The sequence below is a fragment of the Ochotona princeps genome, chromosome 15 (genome assembly GCF_030435755.1).
Source record: "Ochotona princeps isolate mOchPri1 chromosome 15, mOchPri1.hap1, whole genome shotgun sequence".
NCBI lineage: Eukaryota > Metazoa > Chordata > Mammalia > Lagomorpha > Ochotonidae > Ochotona > Ochotona princeps.
In genome coordinates this window covers 3,764,097-3,784,263 of record NC_080846.1, presented here as the reverse complement: position 1 = coordinate 3,784,263, position 20,167 = coordinate 3,764,097, and the positions used below count along the sequence as shown (strand labels likewise).

The window sequence follows — 20,167 nt, the reverse complement described above, 5'->3', positions numbered from 1 at the left end:
TCACTTTCTCTCTCACTCAGCCACTCAACAAACACCCACTGAGTGCAACAACCCCCAGGCTAGGGAGTGGAGTAGGCGACTGGGCTGCAGCAACGAGGACCTCCAATCAACAAAAGCCCCATCAATGACACACACTCCACGACACCCCCAGTGTCTGCCCAGAGCCAGGGCAGTGCTTGCCAAGTCCTGCCTCATCTGGACTTCCGGGAAGCCCCCAAAGGGAACCCCGCTAATCCCACTGTACAGATATGGATAGGAGCCTCACAATGCCACACCAGAGGCCCGTCTCAAGTCTCTGGGGGGGGCAGATAGGACCCCAGTCTGCGTGCTCCCTGAGAGCTTTAGCCTTGCCCATGCCTCCAACATGACCCTCCGCAAGGAGGGACCCAGCAGGGCATTAGGGGGAACCTGGAATCCAGACTCCATGCCCATCTCCAACCTCAGGACTGGCTGGTGACAATCCTCAGGGTCACACGCCCTCTGGGCCCCCACCCAGCCTACCCTCCTGGGCTCGGGGGGCGGGGGTACCAGAGACTGTCCCTGCCCTCAGGGTCCTGCCCACATCCACCCAGTTCCAAAGTTCTTGGCTCTTTCTGCCCTCCCCTCATCCCACAAAAGCGTGGGGAAGAAGGGAGAAAAAGAACAGTGCACCTGGGATGATTTCCCCACAACTGCCACCCTCCTGCAGTCTACGATAAATGCCCCCCGGCCAGCTGCCTCCCTCACCCCTTCCCTGGCACCCCCCAGTTTTCCCCTGCCTGCTGGCTGGCTCAGGAGCTGTGGTGCCTGCCACCCTGTGAGCTCAGCAGGGGCCAGGCCCAGGGCTTCTCCCTGCCGCCTCAGCCTGGCACTGGCACTGTGTGTGGTGCACAGCGGGGTTTCAGGATCCTTCCTAAATGAGCAATCTGTTGGACGAACGCCGACTGGCAGAGGGGTTGTACAAACATGAAGGGGACTTGGAAGTGACCCCGACCCTGAGCAGAGAGCAGGGCTAAGCATGAGGAGGTATTCCAGGCAGAAGGCACAGCAAGGGCAAAACGAGACTGCCAGGCGGCTCCAGGGCTCTCTGTGGGCAGCCACTGAGTACGGCAGGCCCAGGATGCAAGAACGAAGGGCCAGCAAGGTGTCGGAGAAGGTTCAGGTTAGTCCGTCTGGGTTCCAGGGGTGGCCCCCAACCCACCTTCACTCCCACACCTACCCACAGTGGACAACTGTGGTTTGGGGGTCAGCCACCCCTCCCCCGCCTACAGGCAGTGTCCTGGAACTGCCCTTCGGGCCCAGTAACCAGCCCGCCACCTGTGCAGGCTGCAGCCTGTGACCTTGGCCCTGCTGGTGAGGTCTGCTCCTGCCGAGTAAACCAGCTGGCGCCAAAAGACAGAGCAGCTCGGGTGAGCTCCCCGCTGCGGAGGGCGGCACGGCCGCGGGCGGGGGCTGCCACTCAGGCACTAGCTGGGCCTGTGGGAGGTGGTGGTGGAGCAAAGGAAGCGCTGAGGCCAGGGTAACATAGCAGCAAACGGCTTCTCCATCCCATGCTGGGCCCACCTGGCACATACCGCTACAGCTCGGGTGGGCAAGCAGCAACCCACCCCCAGGCATTCTCTCTCTCCAGGTCCTAGGCCAGGCCCTGGCTCCCACCTTCCCTCCTGAGGAAGGAAGCTTTAACCACAGGACACCACTCACCTAAGTGTCCCCTAGCCTGCTTCAGCCACCCTATCTCTCCAAATGATACCCCCACACTCCTGGGTGACCCCTCTGGGTCTCTTCCCTCCCCCATCCTGCCATGCCACTTGGGTTCTTCCAGCTCTAGTCCCACAACCTGTTCCCTCCTCCCCCGCCTGTCCAGCCCAGTCACAGAGATAAGTGCCAAGATTCCTCAGCACTAGAAGAAAATCCAAGATCCTCCCTGGGCCCAGAGCCCTGCACAGGCACCCGTGGGTTTCCACTCTGTCCTCTTTTCTGCTCCTGGCCAGGCCAAGCTCCCCTGTACCCCTTGGGCCTCTGCAGCTGCCGGAGCCTGCAGGACTTCTCCCTCTTTGAGTCTCAGCACCCATGTTTTTCCTTGGAGAGGCCTCCCCTGGCACCTGGCTAGAGGTAGCAATATGTCCACCCTGGCCTGGTCACCCCAGACCCCCAAGGCGGGTCCTCTCTCTTCATTGCTCGGTGTCTCTGTGTGAACCTAGGAGCTGCGGGACGACAGCAGCTGGGGGCACCAGGCAGGCTGTGTCCTCAGGTCCTGGCACACACTAGGTTGGGAATCTACAGCCCATCAATCATCCAAGTCCATTATGTACTCTGCACATGGACCGCTCGTCTGCACGGTGCAGTTCCAGCTGGCCGTGTCGAGGCCTCCGGGACCCTGATGCTGCTGCCTCACGTCCAAAGTCCCCAGGGTCTGGCCCTCACGGCTTCTCCTTGCTGCGTCCCACCTGATGTCAGGGCTCCCCCACTAACTCACACCCACGTGGCGCCAGGTCACTTCTGTCCTCCTCCTCTAGCCCCGCCTGCCTCCCTCCGCCCCCCGCCCTCAGAAGCTTCGCCCTCTCTTCCTCCCCCTTCTCGGTCACTTCTGCTGTGACCCCCGGGGTCACAGCCAGTCCTGAGGTTCCCCTACATCTCTTACGGTCATCTCTTCGAGCCTCTGGCCCTCATTCTTCTCTCCTCCTGGGTGTTTTTCCTCCTTTCCCCAGCTGGGTAAACTCCTACTCATCCTTCAAGACCCAACTCCATCCGTCACCTCTCCCAGAGAACCCTGCCTGATTCTTACGTTGCAAAAGAAATACAATTCAAAAATCAGTCACTAAAGGACACATGTCCATCCCCGTAACCACAATTCCCGGGGTGGTTTCAGGCATAGCTGGGGACGCAGTCCCCCCATCTCAGCTCTGTCCCCCTCCAGATGGTGAACAAATCCAGGGTTCCCCATCTGTGAGGTGGCTGTGCAGGAGGTCGGCCAGCAATGCCACGTTCACAGTCTCCAGATTAAGCCTGGGCTCAGGAGTCACACTCAGCTCAGGGTTCCAGGGAAGCCTCTGACTGGCCCCGATGGGGTACGTGTCCATTTCTCAACCAGTCACCATGGCCAGGCCCCCATGGGTGTCATGCTCACCCTGAGCAGTAGGGGGAGTGCTCTGGGAGAGAACCAGCTGGGGCCCAGCCCCACTCAGCCCACTCCCCTTAGATCTCCCTGTCCTCTGAGCACAGACACACGCACGGCAGGGTCGTCCACCCAGCTGAAGAGTACCCGGTTTTGCAGCATGAGGGAATATATCTCCCTCACAGCCAGGTTCCCAGTGTCCACCCTGTGACAGCCTGGGAAGGAGGCCTGAGAAACTTCTCACCTGATTGAACAGAGGGATGGAGGAGGAGGAGGCAGCAGTGTACAGAGCGTGCAATAATGGGCTAACCGTCACCCCCAGCAGGCAGCACATCTGCCTCGGTGGGACACAAAGCTTAAACGGCAAAGTCGGAGGGAGGTGCCCAGGGGGCCCTTGGCAGAGCCCAAGCCCAGCAGCCCAGCCTGGGGGACCACTCGGCCAATCCCAGAGAGCTCGCTCAGGGGCTGCGAGTGGAAGGGCTGGGAAAATAATTACCGAGGAGGCCCGAGAGGGAGGTGGGGAGGCTGGCGAGAGAGGCTTAATGAAACTGCTAACGCGTTAGTGATTCCTGCCTGCTCGGGGAAGGCGGAGGCAGACAGCCATGTTGCCAGCTCCTGTGACTGAGGCTGCCAGGCGGGACGGGCTGGGCACAGCACGCGGCGGTAACAATAGGCACCTCTGCATCACCCGCCTGGCGACACGTGACTTCCAAAGGGCAATTGTAATATATTAAAGTCCAGATGACAGGAGATTTCAACACGACTCATATTAAATCGGGCTGCAGTCCATTCGGATGCATTATAAATAGCATGGCTAAAACTCTCCTAAAACGGAATCACTGAGCTCGGAGACCCAGGGTAACCAGGGTCCTGCTCCCATTTCCCAGACAGGGCTCTGGGGCCCCCAGGAGGCCACCTGCACAGATGGTGGGGGGTGGGCTCTTCCTGAAAGCATCCAGTCCTTGGAGCCCTCCCATGATCAGCCCCTCTCTCCCCTCCCCTGCATCTGTGCATTTCCAGGTGAGCTGAGTGAGGCAGGTGGATGTCATGCCCCTCCCCCACCCCCACCTCGCAAAGAGGCTGGACCAGAGCTAACCAGGACGAGGAGTCTCACTCCTCATCTGGTGCTCATCCTCGAGCAGTCCATACTGTGGTCTTCCCCTGAGGACACATCAGAGCCGCTCCAGGTGAGCACACAGAAGCACACAGAGGGAGAACCCCACGCCACACAGACCAACGGCCCCAGAGCTTGAGCTTCAGATTCCAAAAAATGCATGCTTTTGGTTCATCCTGCAGGGTACAGGGAGACAGGGGCCCTTCTTGCTGCTAAGGCAGAGAGCTCTGAGGTTGTCCAGAGGCCATGCCCCACTCAGCCAGGGTTCTCCAGGCAGCAAACTGGCAGCAGCACTGTGTCAGGAGCCGGGCAGCTGCCTGACGCCAGAAATGACCACAGAGCAGCACTGACTGCTTCCACTCCAAGCCGCAGGGCACTTGGCATGGCGGGACCCCAACTGTGCAAATGAGTGAGCAAGAAGCAAAGCCACACACCCAAGAGAGCAGGTAACCCTCTTCAGGGGACTGTCACAACCCCAGGAGGACTGGAGCCACTGGCCACGCCAGGAGCAAGCCAACAGAGCCGATGGGGGGCACACACTTCGGGTCAGCAGCCTGACCCCCTTGCACGGCCCCAGGATATGGGACAGAGGTTCAGAGCAGGCACAGAGTGGCTCTGAGGCTAGGCCTCACACTGCACACTTCTCAAGGCTCCTAGCCCGGTCCTGGCACCCCAGGAGGCTGGGACCTCAGTGACTTGCAGGCTCCTCCCATAGCAGGATCTTTAAGAAAAGGCGACATCATTTCTGCTTCCATGGTCCCCTTGGAACCTTCCAGATACCCTACAGCAGGAGAGGAACATCTTTCCAGGGGCCCTAGGAGCATCCGCAGCGCCCCCATCCTACCCTAGTCTGTCCCTGGGTTTGGTGCTCCAGGAGGGCTTTCTGAGAGGCAGGCACTGCGGCTGAGCCCCCTGGGAGGGGCAAGACTGACACTGGAGGTTGTCATGGGTGAACGAATGACTGAGTGAATAAATGACGGACCAACGCCTCTCCATCTGAGGCCGCAGCCACTTCCCTCAGCACGCAGCCTCTGTCACTGCTCACCAACAGGGACCTTGAGACCACCCTGGCCCTCACCAAACAACCCAGACAAGGGAAGCAGGCTTGGAAAGTCCAGGGCCTCATGGGACATGACAAGAGCCAACTTTAAACCCAGGCAACTGGGCCTGAGTCCACGGCCAGGCCTCCGGCTCTGCCCTGCTCTCATCTCAAGTCCTCACAAGCCATCCTCCTTCCCCACACCAAGAGGCAAGCAACCATACCCATTCTACAGACAAGGACCTTCAAGTGCACAGCGGTCATAGGCCTAAGCCAAGGTCAGACAGTCGTCAGGACGCACAACAACGCTAGCCGCCTGCAATCCCTCGTCATCTCCTGCACGCGCCAAAGCTGCCTCCTTCCCCATCAACAACGCCATAAAAGAGGGGAGGGAGGAGGGGGGAGGGAGGAGGGGGGAGGGGAGGCAGGAGCCCCCGCCCCCCACCCCCGCCCGCAGCAGGCTCCTTTCTGGTCAGGGGAAAGCCTCTAATGAAGGCCCCGCAGATGCCGCTGAGCCGGCGGTGTCGGCCTGGGAGCCCCGCGGAGCTGCAGGGCGTGCATCTCTGCTCCCAATTAGCACACAGGTCCTCCATCAAAGCGCACGCCTGCTGCCAGGAGCAGAGGCCAGAGGGACGGCCCTGCTAGCAGTGGGAGGAGACCGCAGCCCTCCGACATGTCCTGGCCTCTGTCCCTTGCCTTTCTGGTTGGGGGGGGGCAGTGTACAGTCCCCCCAAGCCCCACCCCAACTCACTCACACCCTCTCCAATCAACCAGCTCAGGGCAGACGCCGTCACCCCGGGGGACGTGCTAATGAAGATGGCCGACATTAATCTCTTCCCACTCCCGACAGGTCAATTTATAGTACCATGGGGAGCCCTGGCGCTTGGCCAGAGGGCCTGACATAACTCTCCTGGTTCCCCAGGAGGACATCGGGGTGGGCCTGATGGGGAGAGGGGGCTGGAGGCCCCCAACTCAAGGCAGGGAGGGCCCTCCACCTGGGCACCACCCAGGACTGGTCAGGTGGGGAGAAGGCCTTGGCCTCTGAACTAGAAGGCTGCAGGTCAAGCTCTGCAGGGAACTGGGAACCAGTCCTGAGCTCCGCCAGGCCAGAGTGCCCTGGGGAGGCCGCACAGAGGCAGGTGGCCTTAACTGCCCCTCACCAACCCCGATGGCACTTTGCAGCCTCTGAGGGGCTGAGGTCATCTCCCTTTCCCAGCCTGCCCCATGTTCACGCCTCCAATGTCAACAGGGAAGCCACACCGGGCCCAGCCCTGTGCCGCACCCTGCCTGGGGACATGGTCTCCCAGCTCCCGGCACCAACACAGGAGTCCCCACCATGCTGAGGGTTGTCACAGAAGCATCTACCTCTCCCTGGGAAGGAGCCCAAGGCTGAGCAGCCAAAGGGGATGGAAGTCACCACGGAGGAGCTGTGCCAGAGGGCAAGACCCCTGCCCAGGGGACATCGGCTCACAGCAGGCAAAACCAAAGAGACAGGCAGGGGCGACCCAGGGAAAGCCCAGCCCTGACAGCCGGCTCAGGAGTTGGGCCTGCTTTAGTTAGGTTCCTGGAGGGCTGAGGCGTTCCGAAACTCAGGGCTGCACTGACCAAGACAGCGGTGGCCTTGCTATTCCAACACGAGGGCCACGGGAGGCCAGAGGCCTGGAATCTCCAATGTGGGTTCTTGGAGGGGCAGTGACACCCACAGGCCTCAGTGCCTGATGCTGAACTGAGGAGGCCAGAAGGTCCCTACAGGCCCAGGCTTGGAAGAAGTCAGATCTAGAGGGTGGCTCTGCGTTTGGAACTCTGAACAGTGCTAGACTCCTGCTGTAAGGGGTGCAGCTGCCGGGCAAGGGTGAAGCCATGCAGGCAGGGAGGAAGCAGGGGCCGGCAAAGGGTTGGGTGGGGGCCCAGACAGGCCCTGGATACTGGACAGAGACCTTCTGCAGGAAGCTCTGGGGAGGGCTGCGCCCACCCACCCCAGGTCAAGCCCCAGCCCTGGTTCCACACTACATGGAGCGCTCCACAAATCCCCAATAAAGGGGTGACTTCACAGGCCCTCTTCACCTCCCGCTCCTCCCACAGAGTTGTCTCCCCTAATCCCTGCTGGAACCTGGGAGTGTCCCCTTTTCCTAGGTAGGAGCCTCAGACCCAGAGAGCTGAGACATGTTGAAGACCTCTCCTCCACTGGAGGAACCCAGGGCCAATGGACCCCCAAGGAGGAAAAAGAACAAGGCTGAAAGAGAAAATCCAGACACTGACAGTGGCTGCGCTATGGGGGTGGGACAATGGATGATTTTCTTCTTCTTTTTGACAATGAAATATTCATAGGCTCACTCTGTTGCTGCGTGTACCCTGGAGGGAAGAGGTCCGCTTTCACCACCAGCAGCCCCAGGGGCAAATCCTGGCTAGGCCACTTCTTTACTGGGGCCCCTGGGCAGCTACTTGCCCTCTCTTGGCCTCCGTTTTCTCATCTGTACATTGGGGACAAACAGCCCCACTTGAGCCCAGGAGGTCACGGCTGGCGCCCAGTAGGCACGCAGCAAGCGCCAGCCTTTGAGCATCACACCCCCCGCGCTCTCGCCACCTGTCCGGCCTCCAGAGGCAACTTGAAACGCCCCCACGTGCCAGACGCTGGTGATGGGCGGGCACCGGGTCCCGGGACGGGTGCCCACACCCTCCCCCCGCCCCCGCCGCGCCCGCGGTGCCCTCTTACCCTGGCGGCCGGAGGGCCGGCATCGGTCCCGCAGGAGAGCCCGGGCAGCGGGGCCGGGCTCCGGAGCGCGGGGCGCGGGCGCGGGCAGGGCGCGCGGGGGCGCGGGCCGCGCGCTCCGGGCCGTGCGCCCCGCGGCCGCCGCGTCCTCGCCTCCAGCGCGGGCCCCGCACGCCCCGGCCGGCCCGGGGGCAGGCCCTGCGCAGCGCGGCGCCGGGTGGGGGGCGGGCCTCGCGGGCCCTGGAGAGGCGCCCGGGCGGCGCGGGCTCCCGGCGGGCGCGGGCGGCGCCGCTGCGGTGGCCCCGCTGCTGAGTAGTGGGACGCGATTTACTGGCTGCAATTCCCGGCGCCCCTCGATGGCACTTAAGAGAGACCGGGAGGGAGCCGGGGAGAGCGGGCGGAGGGCGGGCGGGCGGGCGGGCGGAGGAGGGGCGGCGGGAGCCGTGCGCGCCGGCGGGGGAGGGGCGCGGGCGGGGGCGGGCGGGCGGGAGGTGGGGAGAGGCCCGGATGGAGGCGGCGGGCGGCCGCGGCGCGCCGGGCTGGGGTGGGGGGGCCCTGCTTCCAGCCCCCGCCCACCCGCGCCCAGCCCCCCACGCACCGGCGCCGCTAGCTTGGGGTAGGCCGACTTCCCTTCTCCAGCCCACCGCACCCCACGCCTGCCCAGCGGCCTACCCTGCGCTCCCTTCCCCCCCCCCGCAAGTCTCCCCCAGCCCCCCCTTTTCTAACCGGTCTGCACCACCCCCTTTCCTCCAGTCACAGCAGCCACCAGAGATCAGAAACTCTTGGCCCATAGGCCCAATCCAGCCTGAATCCATGGTTGGTTTGGCACCATAGCATTTTTTTTGTTTGTTTTTAATTAGAATTAATTCCTATCATTTAAAAATTGGGAATTTTCACAGAAAAACCCACATATCAGCTCGCAGGTTGCAAAAGAGGAGGTTCGGACATACCCCTCCCGCACTGCTGCTTGGTGGCTGTCTTGTCAAAGCAGCGGCCTGCAGCTGGCCTGGGTCCCTATTTGATTCACCTGCCCACCCACCCAGGCCTGTGTTCTCAACTCCTACACCGACTTTCATGCCCTGGTGCCTGTTCAGGTCCCTCTGTGGGATGCCCACCCCCCCACACACACACCCTCCGAAGCCACCTCTTCTGGGAAGACTCGCTCTGTGCCCGCAGCCCCTGGGGCTGGGGGACGGCATCTGCCCTGTGGCCTGCTCCCTCACTGGCTGGCACCTTGGCCTGTGGCTGTGGGCTCGCCACATAGCTGCTGCTTGCTGGCTGGCTGGCTGCTCCCTCTGTCCTGGCTCCAGGCCTGGCCCACAGTAGGCGCTCAGTAAGTGTTGGCTGAGCAGCAACTGAAGAAAAACTGCCAGGCCTGGGATTCCGTGAGGAGGCCAGGGCCGCGGCGGGCACGGAGCATTGGTCCCTGCAGCTGCCGTTCGTTTTAAAAGCCCCAAATGTTCGTTCAGAACAGCTCCCGCCAACCAGAGAGGCTAATGATTTCCACGCTTCATTTTTCTCCACCTTAATCCCACTGCCAAGGCCCCTCTGCTGCCACTGCCCTCAGACTGGCATCAGCTCCCTGCCAGAAGGTGCTGGGTGTCCAGGAAGATGCGGGAAGGTCCAGCTGGGCTTCCTCAGGCCACAGGGCTTCAGGGTCTGAGGGCAGTAGCTTGCTGCTGTCCCTGGGAACAGGAGAGGGGACACAGTAACCCGGATGTGGGAAGGCACCCCTCAGGCTGGGACCCCTCCTGCCCTGCTGCCTCCCAAGGCAAGGCTGACCAGGAACCAGGCAAGGATGGCCCCTTCCTGGCCACAGAGCGCATCAAATCAGTCACCGTGGTGTCACAAACTCAGCCAGCTCCCAGGAACCCACCATACAGACAGGAAACAGCTTCAAAGGGACTGACTTTGTCCAGATCACAAAACGGGTATGACGGCTAAGCCAGGAGCCTGCGTGGCTTTCCACAGCACCTTGACCCTCAAGGAAGGGCACCCCTCCAGGCTGGATCCACAGCTAAGCACAGGAAGTGCAACTGATCTACGACAAAACAGGCATTTCAGCCCCAGAGCTGGCACCAAGGGTCTCCTCCCTGGAGCCTCGCACGAGTTGCCCACCGCAAGCCAGGTACCTCTGCCCACCTCAAACAGGCCTTGGCCTAGACAGCCCAGCCATCGCCCACCTCAGTGAGGGTGCCAGGAAGCAGGCAACCACAAGCAAGTCACATCCTACCAGCCTGTGCCCGTCTGTGAGCTGGGGAGAGAACCGCCTCAGGGGGATTTTTGGGAGCAGGCAGGATAGCAGATTGGCCAGGAGGACAGCATCTGGAGTGAGCTGCCCTGGGTTCAAATCCTAACTTCCCAATGTCCTAACTCCAGCCCCTGGCCAGAGTTGTCAATTCTTTATCTGGAATGTTAGTTTCTTTATCTATAAAAAGTAGGAGCTTAACAGACTGTAGAGGCTGGCACGGGATCGTGTGGTCATGAACCTCAAGACTTGTGACCTCGAAGGGCGAAGACAGGAAAGGGAGCAGTTAAAAGCCGGGGTGGCCTTGGGGAGTCTTGCCCCAGCTCCCTAAGTGCCACTGCAGTAGCCTGTGTGGTCTTGGACAAGTTAGCTGGCCACACAAGGCCTCAGCTACCCTCTATAAAATGGGCATATCAATGACAGCTCACCTTTATCGGACTGTGCTAAGGGTTAAATGAGAAGACACAGACCCTGCCTAGAACGGTGCCCAGCGTCTGGACCACTCCAAGCTCCAGGAGATCACAGACTTGAGTTTCAGTTCCCCAAATTGTCAGACAGGCCCACATTCAGGGTCTGCCCCCCGCCAGCTGGGGCCCAGGCCGTACCCTCAGGTCCCCTGGCTGTCAGACAGCACAGTAGCACCTTTGGCAGCCACTCCTGCAAGCTGCTCCTGTGACGTGTCCTGCCGCTGCCTCTCACCAGCTCCAGGACCAAGTGCAGACAGCTCCATGGGGGGGAGGGGGCAGACAGGGCCACCTGACCCACAGCGATTCCCCCCGGCAGGTATGGGAGCCCTAAGGCTGTAGGTCATGGGCTAGCAGGTGGCGAGGTAAACAGCTAAACTTCCTGAGGCTCTCAAGGGGTCCCTTCCAGAGACAGGAAGAGGGACCCTCGGGGAGGCCTTCCCCAGCACCCCCCAGCTGCCCCGTGTCTCTAGAGTGATGACCATGGTTTGCAATGACCTGTAGTTCCCCCGTGAATGGACTGGCCTCCCCCTCCCTTCAGGTCCGCCAATCTCTGCTCCAACCCCAGTAGAACAGTGCCAACGCACAGTAGGTCTCAGCAGATATGTAACCCTGAAGAGAGTCCTCAGCCGGCGACACAGCCCTTGCTGGGAGACAGCCCCGTCCAGCAGCTGGGCCTCACTGCAGGGACCAGGAGGCCAGGAGTCATGTCCACTTGGAAGCCTGCAACGTGTTTCGCCAGCTCTGTAGTGCAGGAGGCTTCTTGGGCGAAGGAAGGATGGGGCAATGTTCTGGCTCACAGCTCATTCCAGAGCTGCCTGGTGACACAGATGGCCCTGCAGGCCCAGCCTGGAGGCCCCTTAGGCTCCTCCTACTTGCCCACCCCGGGCCAGAACCCCAGAGATGTCATCTTGGGGCTGGGCTCAGGGCCCTAGCCGCAGCCCCAGTCCCTCACGTGTGCGGCACTCCCCCGTTACAGTTTACAGAGTGCGTTCACAGACATTATCACGTAGGCTCCTAAACGCCCCCTAAAAACCACAATAAATCTCTCGCTCTGGCTCAGGAGCCCACCGGCTGCCGCTGCTGCGTAATCAGTGAGCTGAGAGGCCTCGGGGCCTAGAGCCTGCCAAAGCCGACGCGGCGCCAGCAGGGGCAGAGGGGGGTCCACGTGGGCGGGTGGCAGGTGGCGGGTGGCAGGCCCAGCTGGGGCGCCGCAGGAGCTATGAGCAAGCCTGAGGCCCAATCCTGCAAAGGAAAAAAAAAAAAAAAAAACCCAGACCAGATCCTGGGAGAGCAGCCAGCAGGTCTTGAGGGGAGGGGCTGGGGGTCCCGGTCAGAGGGGCAGGGCAAGGCTGCAGGGGCACCTGGAGGGCTGCACAGCCCCAGAAGCACCGCAGGAGACTGCTGGCCCAGGAATAGTCAGCGCCAGCTTGCCAACATCTGGGTCTCTTCCCCCTCCCAGAGAGTGGCCTGCAGCCAGTATGGGCCCCTGACCGGGGGCTGCCCTCAGCGCACACTGCTCTCACACTTTTGAGATCCTAAACTTCTTCGAAGAACAGTTCCAACCTCCCTCACCTGCCTCAGGCCCCAGCTACACCTGGATCCCTGCTCCTATAACTGCTCAGTCCCTTGTCTCCTGGGTCCCCGGAGCTCTACCCAAGAGCAAGGACTGTGTCTTGCTATGTTGGCAGTGAATCTGAGTCCCAGCACATGGCAGAGGCGCCTGCAGGCAAATGACAGCCTCACAAGCAGGGACTCTGCAGTGGGAGGCGAGAGCCTACGTGGCAGGCCTAGCCAGCTCTCCTCCCGTAGGGTCAGCCCAACTCCCAGCCCGGGCAGCCCCAGGGGCAGAATCCTCCAACTGTCGGAACTGACTCCACCAGCAGCCATGCTTGGGTTTTGTTTTCCAACATTTCTCCCGGTTCTTGGAGTTAGAGGAGCTCGATTTACAAACTGTGGAAAGTTCAGGAAAGTTTAAATAAGCAGGGTGTGGGAGGGCCTGGCCCGAGGGGGCTGCGGCTGCCCTGGCAAGCCGCCCTCCCGCAGTACAGGCCCAGCCTCCATGCCTGCCGCCTGCCGAGTGAGCCTCGGGCTTGACCTCTGGGACCACAGGAGCGGCTGGGCTGTCCCAGCGGTGACTGTGGCAGTGTGACAGCTGGCCTGGAGCAGGTGGTGGCTTCTCTGTGGTCACCTCTGAACGGATATTGTGTTGTCCCTTCACAGCCTTCACAGAGCCTACAGGCTGAGGCCGGGAGGCTCACGGTCAGGGGCCCACACTGGCTTCAAGCGTTTGCCCAGTGATGGCCGAAGCCCATCAAAGAGAGGGAGCTGGGGATGAGAGCTAACTTCTGGGGTATGTCCCCGCCTCCCAGAGGACACTGGAGTCCTTTGGGGAGAGCTCAGAGGACACAGTCCCAGGACAGAGAGTGTGAAAAGCTCCAGGGTCTGGCTTTTTGGCCTGGCAGCCCAGTTCTTCCCCCAGCAAGGGACTTGCTTCCAGGAATATAAAGAGCCTTCACAACTCAACAGTAAAAGAACAAACAGCCCCCTTGGAAATGGGTGAGGAATGTGAATAGTTATTTCTCCACAGAACAGACCCAATAATTGCGGGCTAATACTGCAATGCAGCCAGATACGCTACAGCTTACAAGTCTGGCATTCCCATATGAGCACTGGTTCGGGTCCCAGCTGCCCCACTTCCGATCCAGCTCCCTGCTAACGTGCCTGGGAAAGCAAAAGATGATAGCCCAATGCGGGAATCCTAGACAGAGCTTTTGGCTCTTGGTTTCAACCTGGCCCAGCTCTGCCTGTTGTGGGCATTTGGGGGAGTGAACCAGTAAGTGAAAAAATTTCTCTTCTATCTCTTTGCTCTCTGAAACTCTTTCAAATAAATATTTTTAAAGTAAATTTTCCAATTTGTGAATTATACACCAATAAAACTGTTTAAAAAAATTAGGGCCCTTGGGCCTGGCGGCGTGGCCTAGCGGCTAAAGTCCTCGCCTTGAACGCCCCGGGATCCCATATGGGTGCCGGTTCTAATCCCAGCAGCTCCACTTCCCATCCAGCTCCCTGCTTGTGGCCTGGGAAAGCAGTCGAGGACAGCCCAATGCGTTGGGACACTGCACCCGCGTGGGAGACTCAGAAGAGGTTCCAGGTTCCTGGCTTCGGATCAGCGCGCATCAGCCCGTTGCGGCTCACTTGGGGAGTGAATCATCGGACAGAAGATCTTCCTCTCTGTCTCTCCTCCTCTGTGTTTATCTGGCTGTAATAAAATGAATAAATCTTTAAAAAAAAATTAGGGCCCCCCCATGCCCCAATCTACCCCCAAAGGCCCTAGAAGCAGCAATGCCACCAGCCCTTCCTAAGCCACCATCCTAGAACAAAGGATGCAGCAAGTGGTGGGGCACCAGGCAGGGCATGCCCTGATGTGGGCTCTACTTCTCCAAGGGAACCCGTCTGTCCTGGTCAGGCCTTCTGCTCTCTGCCCCCAGGACCCCACCCCAGTCCTACACACCCTCCAGATCTCAGCTCCAGTGTTGTGGTCGTCAGGGAGGCCTTGCCTGACCCTGCACCTCTGGGTGCTGGTTCTCCTTCCTCCAGCTCAGCTCCCCACCTGCACTGCCAGCACGTGTCTCCACACGGAATAAACCTCAGCCACGTGAACAAGGCAAGAACAGGAAGCTGCGGGTGAGGCTGGACGTGTCAGGAGGCGTGGCCCTGCCGAGCAAGCAGGCCTCTGCCCGCCAAAATCAGGAAACCAGATGATCAGAGTGGCCACTGGACTCAGCTTCCAGAAGGATCCCATTGGCTGTTCTGCAGTGTAACACTAAGGGTGGGAGAGCAGGAGCAGGCCTGAAGTCTGCCTAAGTCTGAAACGCCAAGGCCCAGCCTGAGGCAGGGGCTGCATAGGCAGAGGGAAAGGCCACACCGGAAGGAATTGGGGAGCCAAAATCAAAGTGATTTGGGGATGGCACCAAGATGGGGCAGAGAGAGCCAAGGCTGCCATGGATTCTGGGAATTCAAGAGGCCGCGTGGGGACAGGACATCTCCTGAAGCGGAGCATTGCAGCAGAAGCATGGAATGCGGTCATGTGAGGCAGCTAGCTCTGGGACCCTAGCAGGCAGTGCCGCCCCAGCCTCACTCACCCCTGGGACACATCCATGTCCACCCCCTGCCCACAGTCACATGTCAGCACCACCTTCCAGGCCGAGGCCACAGGCCCCCCACCTCGCCTCGGCCCACTTGCTCCCCCTCACTTACCCTCCACGGAACCACTGGGTAAGAACCAGCATGGGCGGGTCAATCTCCAGGCCAGACATCTCAATGTCTCCCTACTGCCCTCGGAGCCGAGGTCAGCACTGGGCCTCCCCCATCTCCCCTGCAGCCCACACTGTTCTGCACACCTCCTCTCCCCTGCACCCTGTTCCTTCTGTGTTTCCCACCCTAAGCATTTTTTCCTTCTAGGCCTGGGCCTTCCTCAGGGTCGGCACCCCAAATGAGCCTCAACAGCATGCAGCCTGCAGCTCAGGAACCCAAACCAGGAGGCGTGGCCTGGCCAGGAGCGCTTTCCGTCAGGGATCATGTTTTCAATGCTGTAGAAATGCCTGACAATGGAGCCACATGGAATCACAAACTTGTTGAGTGACCTCAAACGGAAAAAAAAAGAAGAGCACCTCTGGCCCATGTTCTGTCCGTGGAAGAAGTGCTGCAAGTCCAGACACATGCGTGTCCAATCCAGGAGGGCAGGGATGCCGTCTGCCCCGTCCACGGGTGCTGCGAGTCCCAGGGGCTGAGGTGGAGCTGAATGGGTGGGAGACAGTGGACAAAGAGCTGGAAAAGAAGGTGGTAGCACACAAAGAACACAGGGAGACATGCGGGCAAGTGCGCGGGAGGGCTGTACGCTCACGCGTCCTTGATCAGGGCACAGAGAGGATGGCCCTTCCCAGGAATAGGCTGGGACCCTATCGCCCCTACAGCTGAAAGGTGCAGAATCCACAGGGCTGCCATCTGCATTCGACTGGGGCACAACTGCCCCCTAATCCCTGCTGGTCCTTGTCCCAGCCCATCCTCAGGTCTCCAACCTCTAATCTTAGAATCCAGCTGAGTCTCAGCCCAGCACGCCTTCCCAGCAAAACAGAACACTCTGGAAGACACCCCTGTTTTCTCTCTCTCTCTCTCTCCTGCACATCCAATCCATCAGCCAATCCTGTTAGACTGTCTTCAACAGCCTCCAGTTCCCTGCTTCTGCCCTGGCCCCTCCCCCATCTATTCTCTGCTCTGCAGCCAGAGGGATCCTTTGAAATGCTGCGTCCAGAAGGCCTCGCCATCTGGCCCCCACTTCCTCTCCCAGCTCATCTGCTCTCACCGTCCCCCTCCCTCAGCCACACTGGCCTCTGGCCGCTCTTGGACTGTGCCAGGCTCACTCTGTGGGCCTCGGCCTGGCTTTCCGCTTGGCCTGGCAGGCATTCCCCCTTCCCACCTAAACCACTCCACATCCCTCCTTCAGCCCTGGCTCAAACATCACTTTTAGGTGAGCCCTGCCTAGGACACCTATCCATAACTGAAGAGGAAAACTCACCCTGCCCCCTCCCCAATTCTCTTCCCTCCCCACCACACTGTCACTTCCTAATCACAGCCCTCCTTCACAATCCGATCCCCACGTGGGCACGGCTGCGGTGGCCGTTTCCCTGGCACGGCGCCCTGCAACTGTGGCACACACGTGAGGTGCCGTGGAGCTGAACAGAGAGAACTCGTGCATGCATGAATGAATGCGCTGCCCCACGCTCGGGCACATTTCTCCCACCACAGGGTTTTGTCACCAGCTGCTTTCACGCACCGCGGCCACAGGAGAGAACCCCCCTTTCCTGGACCCATCGGGAACTGCGCTGCCCACCTAAAGGCTGCCCATCCTCTCTGACACTGACAGATGGGCACAGCCATAGTGGCTCAGAGCTCAGCTGCATTCAACAGAAGATGGCCTGGGACCTGCCCATCCCCTATGTGGTCCAAACCATTTATACAGCATCCTCTCCAGCAAGCCAGGTGGACACCAGGTGCCAAATGCTTCCTACCAGACACACCCACTTGGCATGGATCCTGCTCCCCCTCCGCTCCCCCACCTTAATCTTCCACATTCATTTTCCTGAGTTGAGCATCAATCCAGCCTGGCCACGTAGACAGGGGTCACTAAATGAATGAGTCACGAGGACAGGTGGACAGGCACCTCTGCCTGATGAGTCTGGATGAGGCTGCTGTCTCCACACTGCTGCAGCACCAGGCAGGCAGGGGAACCGACAGTCCCCAGCTCCATCCCATCTGCAGGGAGCAAGCAGCTTGGTGAGTGAATGAGCAGTGCCAGCATTCCACAGAGAACTCCTGTGGGTTTACAGTCACGGAGTCAGACAGAACCCTAGGGATCTGGAGGAACCTGCTGGCTGGGGAGCCACTGTGCACAGGAGTCCTTCAGAAAGATCACTGGGGGAGATGGCTAAGCCTCAGCCTGCAATCCTGGCATCTCACAGGGGTCCTGGCTGCTCTGTCTCCCTGCCAGTGTATCTGGGAAAGCAGTGGAGGATGGCCCAAAGGTGTGTGCCCTGCACTCACGTGCAAGATCCAGATGCAACTCCTGGCTCCTGGTCGCAGCCTTGCCACCCTGGGCCACTGCAGTCATCTGGGGGCAGTACACCAATCTCTCTCTCTCTCTCTCTCTCTCTCAAACTGCTTTTCAAGTACATGAAAACAAATACATATGCATGTAAAATAAAAGTGCATGGGGGAATGGAGGCGGGGGCACAGTTAGTTAAGCCCACATCCCACAGCAGGTGCCTAGGATGAGTCCTGCCTCGGCTTCAACGCAGCTTCCCTGGGAGGTGGAAGGTGTACCCTGCAAGGCAGCAGGTGACACCTCAAGCACTCTGGTCCCTGTCACTACACGGAAGACCTGTGTGGAGTTCCAGGCTCCTGGATATTGTCTATTGACTGTTGCAGGCATTGGGAAATGAACTTAGTAGATGAAAAAAATCTCTCTCTTTCAAATGAAAAAAATCAAAATAAAAAAAATCATGCAAAGTAAAATTTAGTTATTTAGATATAAAAATTTTGAAATATGAGAGGCTTTTAAAAAGTTCAAGGAAACAATATTCTAAAAAAATCAAATCTCAAAATTGCTCTGCACCAAAATAAACAACTTATTTAAGATTTACCCATTTTACCTGAAAGTCAGTCACAGAGAGCAAGGCAGAGAGAGAGAGAACCCTTCCATCTGCTGGGTCACTCTCCAAATGGCTGCAACGGACAGAGTTGGACTGGTCTGAATCTGGGGTGCCAGGAGCTGCTTCTGGGTCTCCCATGTGAATGCAGGGGCCTAACGACCATCCTCCGCTGCTTTCCTAGTCCATGAGCAGGGAGCTGGATCAGAAGTGAAGCAGCCAGGACCCAAACCGGTGTCCATACGGGATGCTGGCACTGTAGGTGGTAGGTTACCCTGCTAAGTCTCAGTGGTGACCCCCTCCCAAAGTAAACATCTTTTAATTGCACTTTGCACAAATGCCTTGAAGTGTCTTTTTATGTGTGCCTGTGGGTGCCTGTACATGTGTGTGTATATGTGCACAATACATGGATGTTCACCCCAGATCCATACCAGTCCTCCTTACCCAGGTCCCGGGGGATCTGCACTACTTAGCCTCCCTGGGAAAGCTGGCTGCTGAAGGGCTTGCCGGGTTTGAGCCAACCAGCCTCGTCTCTCTACGCCTCAGTTACACTACCCATAAGATGGATCGACATCAGATTGTAGACACCAACAGCTGATCACTGTTTGGGGTGTGGGTTGTTTCTGAGGTCACTTGAGCAGAATGGGCAGTCCATTCACTTCAGAAGTAACCAGTAAACCCCCATGTTGCCCAACACGGCAACATGAGCTGAGCACCAGCCACAAGGCCCTGCTTTCAATTTGCAGATCGTAACACTGGCATATGTGCCGAGGTGTGTCTCAGGCAGCTGGTTTTCCATGGCCATTTGGCCTGCTGCTTTAGAAGCAAAACCTCATTTAGTCTCCTTGAGAGCCTTGCAAATTGGGGCTGCAACTGTTACTATGCAGATGGAGAAACAGAGACCTGAAGTCATTTGTCCAGGGTCACCCAGCAGGCCAAGGGCAGCAGAAGAGCCGCCATCGCTGGCAGGCAGGACAGAAGCTGCACAGTCCAGTCCATCGACTGCTCAGGCAGAGGGAGCACCCGCGGGGACAACTCTGGGAACAGAGCAGTGGTGAGCACGTGGTGGCTCAGAGAGGGGCTGACAGAGACACCAGTGAGCAGGGACTTCAAACCGCAAAGGCTTGGGCAAGCTGAGGCGAAGATGAGCCAGGCAGGGAAGACAGCCTGGGCAAGGGTCCAAGGTGGGGAAAGGGCAGCCCCACCCAGCTCCTGGCTCCATCCTCCTAGCTGGGGCAGCTCCCCAGGCAGCAGCGTAACCTCCGCCTTGGCCCAGGCACTCCTGCACTGCCTGCTGCTCCCCTGGTTCCTCTGCCCTTCCTCCCCACGTCCACCCCCAACCCACCCCAGGCTCAGTGGCATGGGGCAGGATTTGCATGTTCTCAGCATGCTGTCTTGCCGGTGGAGAGGCCGAAGGCAGAGAAGAGTCTGCCAGGAAAAGACTGGAGGAACAGGATGTGCAAAGGCACGAGTCAACTGGGCCTGGCTCTGCCCCTCTGCCCAGCACACTCCTGCACTCTGAAGCCAATGCTCCTTCTGACCAGGATGTGGCAGGGCACAGACTGTCCCTGGCCGCAAGGCGCCACAGCCCTGGGCTAGACTTCTGCTCTAGCCAACCAACACCACCTGCCTGGAACACTGTCACAGAGCTCACCGGGGTGACAGTCCCCTAGAAGTTTGGGTTCTGCCGCAGAGTCACCACCTAGCTGGGAAGCCCAGAAGCTCTGACAGGCCAGGGCTTTGTTTCAAGCAGGGATGTTATTCCAAGTGCTGCTTCTCCCAGAGGCTCACCCAGAGTCGCTGTCGGGGCTGACAAATCAGCACTGGGCAGCTGAGGCCACTCACCCTGGCCTGGACACCTTGCCTTTGCTAACTAGGAGCCGACCGGGGGCCTGCAGGGATGCAGTGCCTGACTGCTGCAGGTCGGGGGCGGAGGATGTTCTGAGACCTGGGGAGGGACAGAGGTGCTGGCTGGCACCTTCTGCAATCAGAGAAGGGCTGGGTGTTTGGCAGTGTCCAGGGCCCCGTAACACCACTCACAGTGCGTGCTACCATCTCTACCTCACACAGAGCTGCTCAAGCCACCATCCCGCTGTCCTTGCCTCCGGCCTTGTTTTGACCAGGGCTCACTTAGAGGAAGAAATATCTACCTGAAAGAAAGCCCTAAGCATGAACGGATCCTGGCCCCTGAAACCTGCCCCTCAGGCCTGGGCACCTGCCCTATACTACACGCAGAGCCAGGCTCCCTACCCCCAAAGCAGCCTTAACGCCTCCCTCAGGTCCCTGTGCC

General features: G+C 59.6%; 1 protein-coding gene across 2 annotated transcripts in view; it reads right to left on the bottom strand.

Moving 5' to 3' along the window:
- TCF20 (transcription factor 20) overlaps positions 1–20,167 on the bottom strand; it is a 171,385-nt gene that overhangs the window by 143,041 nt on the left and 8,177 nt on the right. The window contains exon 1 of one of the 2 annotated variants that reach the window (XM_058673230.1): positions 7,961–8,067. The exons of the other annotated variant lie outside the window; for it this stretch is intronic. The gene's annotated coding sequence lies outside the window, so the exon portion shown is untranslated. Of the gene's footprint in view, positions 1–7,960; positions 8,068–20,167 lie in introns of those variants that run through there. 2 annotated transcript variants of the gene reach the window in all.